The 7,811-nt window shown below is 29.5% G+C and overlaps 1 pseudogene; it reads right to left on the minus strand.

The window, feature by feature from the left end:
- Positions 1-5,394: 5,394 nt before the first annotated feature.
- LOC130451081 (uncharacterized) lies at positions 5,395-6,044 on the minus strand (annotated as a pseudogene).
- Positions 6,045-7,811: the final 1,767 nt, after the last annotated feature.

The raw sequence follows: 7,811 nt of genomic DNA on the forward strand, positions 1-7,811 counted from the left end.
ACCAATTATAAACAATGTGCTACTCATACATCATTCTGTAATATTGTAGTCATTTATGAAAAATGTTCATGATTCAATCGTCCATTTGTTTATACAATAATGAACTTTGATAAATTACTCATAAAATAATAAAAATCTTAGAGTAGTTTCCAAAGTATGTGCCACATTATTTTCGTTTATGGTTAGCATTTGAAAATTCTTACAAAAAAACTATGGAGAATTGAAAATATGAAAATCTGAATTCTCAAATTATATTTGTCTCCTTTACTGTCAGTTGTACGGGTATTGTTGTATCCATATCTTCAATTCTTTCATATACCTTTTTATATTCTCTCATCGGTCTTGTTATTTTTTTGTCCTACATACAAGATGTGATGAATAAATCTAGGGAATAAATTTTTATAACACTAATTTCTCACGTTACATTTATTCTAATTAGTAAATATTTCATTATTTGTTGAGAGAAGCACTGACAAGTATGAATCCTTTCTGGTTTGCTATTATAGTTAAGTGCGAGGAACGTTTAGATCTAAAAAACAAAAAAGAAGTGCAGAAAGTGGACAAATGTATTTGGTCCAATAGCTCACATCTTGACACGCACATCACCATCCTTGACTAGAAGGTCACGATAGAGCTGAAGAAAACCAGTCCTAAAAAATCGTTCCACAGATGGTTCCAGTGCATTGCTAGCTGAACTTAGTAGAACTTTTAGTTTCTTTTCTTTATGATTATATATATTTCCTATCATATCATATACTCTGGTTATCAGTTTCTGTTATTTTTGGCTTAATATTTTATTTTTCTATATCTCCATATTTTTTTGCCCATTAATTCCAATTTTGTATGTTATTGTCTCATTCTATCGTTATTATATCTTAATTTTCACTTTACTATCGATTTACTCGTGTTTTTGTTAACTTTCACAGTAGTTTGGTTGATTTATCCTCTGTTGGTCCTTTTTGTGTCCTCATTCTTTGGCCAACAGATTACTACGTGATTACTCTCTGTCTAACATTTTTTGCGTTTATCTTGGTTGCAGTTGACTACAGTTACTTCAATTTATATGTATCACTTCCATCCCGATGTTCTCTAGTCCTTCAGTTCACACATTCAATTGTTGAAGCAATTCCATGAATTTCTTGTCGTAATTAGAATCTGCTTCTTATAATAGTGGATAAATTATTCGTTGGCTTCAACTGTTTGTATCCAATCGTTATTTTACCAATTATTCGCATGAAGAATAGAAAATTTCAAAAATGTGTGTGTTACGCGTCTTCTCATTTCTCATAAGCTCTTCTGATTTTTGTAACACGTTCTACTCTTCCATTTTTCCTTTTCTCTACGATCATATCAGAATACTAGGTGTTTCCATTTCGTTTAAATAACATTCTTCACTTCACTTCACATCTTCACCTTTCTACGATTTTCTTCATATTATTCCATTGTTTTCTAGATGTGAAAGTTGTGTATTATTATATCCTGCCTCTGCTAGTTCCTCTCAAGTGTGCTCTCCAGTGTTCATACGGAGTTAATTTTTGTTCAGTATACTGGTACTCTCTAATGATTTCCAATAACCTTGGTATTCTCTATTCTTCGTTATATTTAATATATTTTACAAATCGAACCTTCCCTATTTTCACAAAAATTAATAATACTAAAGATAAATACACGTATCAGCTCAAGTTTCATTATATTTTTTACAGCTTCTTTGTTATTCACTGCTCTTGCTACTTTTCTTTTTGTGTCCGTACTCTTTTGACTATTTTTATTTCTTCTTCGTCTTGATTATAAACAAAAAATTTAAGCACAGAAAAATAAACTCGGGTCCAGACAACATCAAAAAGTACAAATTCGATGCGTCAACTGTCCAAATTCCATGGAAAATCACCGAATAATTTTTCTTAGTACAACCTCTAAATATAAACGCTAGTTGAACTGGATGTCTTCCTATATATGGCAACTGGAGAGTATAATACTGGTAGATCTGAAAAAAATGTCACTTTGAGAATAAAGCAATGAACACAAAAATAGTTGAAGATTATATTGTCAACAACTTCTCCAGAACTTTTGTAGAGTGGAATAAAAAAAACAATCTCTTAAGGAATCTTTGAATTGTGTGTTTGAGCTCCATTTAAACAGAAACTTGTAAATCGAACACAACAATATTTGTATATTGTAACTTTTTCCGATTGTGTATGCTCTGCAGAATCTTGGTTTCGTTTTATTTTTTATTTACTCGTATTTATTTTAGTTTTCCTTATATTTTTTTTATGTTTCGATTATTATTATATTTGGCTGTTGGTTAATTGGGAAATTACAATCTCTTTCCACCGTTTCTATAAACATTCATTGTTTCTTGTATTTTGATGATTATTCTTTACTCACAGGTTATATCATTGATTATATTGTCTATTTTAACCTACCCGATTTCCATTATATGTCTTTTTTGTTTTTAAACTCTTCGATGAAAATTATAAGCCACATTTTGTTAATATTTTCTTTAATTCCAATATTCATGCATTTTAATTTTGTGTGCTTTTGTGTACATTTTGTACCAATACGTCCAAATTTCGGATACTGAGAAGACTTCTATTGAAATACAATTTTTTTATCGAACTTTTTTGGAATACCAGATAATAATTATTTTATAGTTTCGGCGAACGTGCAAGTATATAGTTCTGTCACCAACAGTTATATTTTATTATCGTTGCCACCAAAATTTCAAATGTGAGATGCTATTCATGTATTCTGAAAAACAATTCGATTCAAATTTAATTGAAAAAAATAATAGTACCATTATCTGATCGATATCATTTCATAATTATCCATAATGGTTGTTTGAATGAAGAATATGCGCATGTGAACCGGACTATCAACCAAACTACCTTAAATATTGAAATAAATTTATTGCAACAAAAATTTCAGTTTCAGCAATTAGTTGACAATTTTTCAACTAAAGAATATCTATTCTTAAAATATAATAACTCACGGAATATAGAAATATAGTATATTATATGAAAGTTACAACACTAATTTCTACCAACTCATCTGCAACACTAAAATTGAACGTGTTGAACAGTATTAACTACTCTATTGAGGAGGCAACATTTACAGGCGATAAATTTTTAAATCGGTAACCTATCATAACTAGGTTTCTGATCATCTACATGCTAAAGTTGTTACCATAAGTTCAAGGAATAGATTGGGTTGGATGTAATTCTAATCTTTCTATTGGCCTACCGGAAAATAGTGACAATCTCAAGTTACCAGACAATCAGCGCTGGATATGATTGATAGAAGCAAAAACTAGTTATTGGTCCTTTTTTTTAGTTAGTTTAAGTCCTGAACTTGATATTAATTGTGTCTAAGAACTTGACAACATTAAGTATCTGAATAGCTACTATTTTTACTAGAAATACAATACACTATTTGACATAAGTTGTATTCTTATAGAGCAAATATGCAACATAATTAGTGGATACAGATTATAATCGATTACTTTTAGATTCTATGTCCTCGACGACCGCGTCAATAATGAAAAATGATTACCATTTATATTGTTATAACTGATTTTCGGCTTTTGGTATTTACAATTTGTTGAAAATGACAAAAAATCATGAACATCTAAATTAAGGAGAAAAATATCAGAAATCTAACAAAAATTATGTCTAAATGGTATATTATTTGCGATAAATCCAAATTTATGCTCTGAGGAACATTGAGGCGTCTTGCTAAGTACTCAACATTGTACGTTCGATATGTAAAGCTTATTTGTGATGACATGTCCTATATGTCATTTCATAACATTTTATGTATGAATTATTTATTATTATTATAAATGAGTTGTTATTTCAGTACGTACTTACAATGGAATGACAAAAATACAAACGAAATAAAGATAAAGTCTTAACCAATTTTAGTCAGGTGTTTCACATATACACTTCACTGGGTATTCCACAATTTTTTGGATTCTTGAGAAATATTACAATATTTTTCATTTATTATATTACGAAACAAAGTTAGGTATTAAAAAATCCAGCTTATTTTTCAACTGTCTATTTTACTGATAGTTATGTTAAAGAAATTATGTGACATTATAACAAGATTCAAGTTATTTAAGCTATAAAAGGGAAAAATACCTTCTCTGTGGTCTATAAGAGTAATTACTTGAAATTTAGCAATAATTGTCAACTAGGCTATTGCACAGGGACGTCATTTTGGAAATAAAAAACTCTAATTAACAGTAAAATAATTATCCATTTATATTAAAAATGAGAAGTCAGACACCCCATTTAAAAATATAGTACACATACTCAACCGTCAACGAATTAAGCAATAGAACTTGTTGCCATAATTTAAATAACAATTAAAATAAAAATAACGGAAAAATATATTCAAAAATCCAAGTTCAGCTCTAACTCAAGAAATCTGAAAATCTGGAAAAGATATTGTCCCAAAAATTCTCGAAAAAGAGAAAGAAAAGAAAATAGTAATATTTGAACATTTATTTTTCACCAAATCTATATCTACAGGGTGATTCATTAAGAATGTCCAATCTCTGAGCTCTAGATTCTAGACCTCAAAATATGATGATTCTGCTCAACATGCCTTATGCAAATATTGCTAGTTTTCGAGTTAATATTTAAATTTTGATTTTCGCAATAATTTTTTATGTTTTCACAATTTCTCATTGAAAATTGGCAATTTTACGTTTTTTGGCTTTTTGGCATGAGGAATCATAATTTGCACTCTAATTTATCATTGCTAATAAAGGGGCTGGACTTACAACTAAAATAATAAAAAAATATTAAAAAGCGTTAAATTCAACAAAAAAAGTTACTCTTCTTTGATTAGGTAACTCAATCGGTTATCGAGTTATTTGCTTCTAAAAAGTTCAATAAATTTTAATTTTTAATCATAAAAAAATTTATATTATAAAACAATAACAAATTTGTAAACAAAAATAAAAAACTTCAAATCAAATGCTCAAAATGCCCACCATTTACTTCAATATACTTTATGATCCGCTTTAGTAAAGATCTCTTAATATCAAATAATCCTTGTCTATTATTCTCAATTACATCCGCGGCTTCTTCTATTTTCCGTCGCAGTTGTGGAAGACAAGTAATTTTTTCTTTGTAATGCCTTCATTTGGGACTAAATTGAAAAATCCAAAGGATTTAAATCAGGGCCTCTTGGTGGCCAAGCAAACTCACTTCCACGATCAATCCATCGATGCGGAAACTATTCAGTTTAAGTATTGACGAACTTGTAAAGAATAATGTGGTGGTGATCCGTCGTGCAAAAACCACATATTTTGTCTTAAAGCGAGAGGTATATCCTCTAGTAATTCGTGGAAATGTTCTTGAAGAAAATCTAAATAAAGAGGTCCATTTAAATTAGTTGCAGTTCAAAAGGACCTATTAAATATCAACATATTACACCACACCAAATGTTAACCTTAAACTCGTGCTGAAAAGTGTTTCCCTCATAGTATGTGGATTTTCAGAATCCCACAAATGATTATTTTTATAATTAAATATTCCTCGTCTGGTAAATGTTGTCTCATCAGAAAAAAGAATTGTAACCAGAAAATCTGGGTTAACATTTTGTTTATCTTGCAAAAAATGGGCAAATTGTAGACTTTTAGATAAATCTTGAGGTAATAAATTCTGAACAGGAATGTAATGATATGGATGCAATTTTTCCCTCTTCAGTATTTTAAAAATAGATGATTGGCTGATACCTGTTTGCAGACTCAATCGGCAATTACTGATTTCTGGATTCTCCGTAACACAAATTAAAATTTCATCTTCATCGGCAGGGATTTTTTTTGTAGCACCGTGCTCAGTTTTAGAGCGTAAAGACCCCGTTTCACCTAAGCGGTTGTAAAGATTTCGGTACAGTTTATAATTGGGTTACCTTCGATTTGGGTATAATTATGTATATCTTCGAGCCGCAGCTGGACCACTATAATTTGACTGAGCAAACACACAAATCATATCGCGCATCTCATTATTGGAAAAATCGTTATGCCTAGGCATAACAGGAAGTAAATGGTGGGCATTTTGAGCATTTGCATTGAAGTTTTTTATTTTTGGTTACAAATTTGTTATTGTTACATATTTAAGGAATAATAAATTTTTTTATAAAAAAATTAAAATTTATTGAACTTTTTAGAAGTAAATATCTCGATATGCGATTGAGTCACACGAATCAAAGAAGAGTAACTTTTTTTTGTAGAATTTAACGCCTTTTATTATTTTAGTTGTAAGTCAAGCCCCTTTATTAGCAATGTTAAATTATAGTGCAAATTATGATTCCTCATGCCAAAAAACGTAAAATTGCCAATTTTCAAAGAGAAATTGTGAAAACATAAGAAATTATTGTTTGTTCACTTAAAAAGCACACATATTTCTTAGCATAAAGCAAACCAAATCCAATGCTGATTAGGTGAGTTGTACCGTCAATATTTTATCATTATCAATGAGAAAGATTGATTTGTTTGTTTAAAAAATAACTGCAACTAGCACGCCAGTGTTATGGCTATAGAAGTAATTTCATCGTAAGCAATATTTAGAATTATTATTACTATGCAATAATATAATTCAATGATTAACTATCCGATGCTTTTGTTTCTAATTTAAATTGTTTACATTCCCATCAGTATTTGTTATACTATTATTCTTGAATTGTTTGACAGATAAAAATTGTATTGATTTATAAAACTAATGAAATTATTGTCAATGAATATTGAACATTGTCAATTGAAAATTGATGAACATATAATATACTGCTATTATTTAAATTTTTCTGTCACAAAGCTTATTTAATTAATAACATGATAAATTATTTTTCAATTTGTATTATATTTGAAATTTTCTCTCTAATACTCTTTTCTATTTATTTGTTCCATGTATGTATTCGTATTTAAAGTTCGCTTGTGCACATTGACTGTATTGTATTATTATGTTCATGTTAATGCTCCGTAGTTCAAAAGTTTGTTAGGTAACAAAAATTTTCTTATTGTTTTCAAAAATAATAGTATTTATTTGTATCCAATTATGAAACAATTAATTACTGTGAAAGATAAACCAAGAATAATCTTAAATTAAAATTACATTACATGTGAACATGTGTATAAAGATAATATATTCCTGGAATGGGATAACTTTCTGCTGGCGTCTATATTTTATACAATTACTAGAAGAGTGAAATATAAAACCCCTCGCTCCTCAAGTATCGAAAAGTTTGGATTGACTTTTCCATTGGGTCATCCCTAAGTTTTCTTCTTCTTTGCCTTCTTCAGTTTCTCTTCTTATGCATCTTAAAATTTTTGACTTAATTTCATTACAGCATACAATATTATGATAATGACTATTGATACGTTTGATTATGAATATTCATAATTTTTTGGGCGAGCTTGAGTTTTGTTTGATTTAGTTAATTTCGAAAAGCTCGACGAAGTCCTAACTAAGTTCAGCAGCAACAACAGAATATTCATTATGGAAGGCTACAAAAAATTAAATCATCCCCAAGCTCAATATCCCCCCCTCCGCAACTCTTGAGGTTACTGGTTAAAAAGCAATAGTGAGAAAGCAGTAACTTTCGCAAAGCACTTACTAATGTTTTTCAACCTAACTCCACAGAAACAAATGAACACAAAATCAATATCGATCGATAGAAAGAGAGAGAGAGAGAGAGAGAGAGAGAGAGAAATTTTCAAAATGTGGGAAAAGATGTTAATGATTGTGCATGTTTTTTATTGTAAAGGTCGTGTTCCGCGTTCCCAATAATCTTTCTAAAATTGG

Source organism: Diorhabda sublineata, chromosome X (assembly GCF_026230105.1).
Source record: "Diorhabda sublineata isolate icDioSubl1.1 chromosome X, icDioSubl1.1, whole genome shotgun sequence".
NCBI classification, from domain to species: domain Eukaryota; kingdom Metazoa; phylum Arthropoda; class Insecta; order Coleoptera; family Chrysomelidae; genus Diorhabda; species Diorhabda sublineata.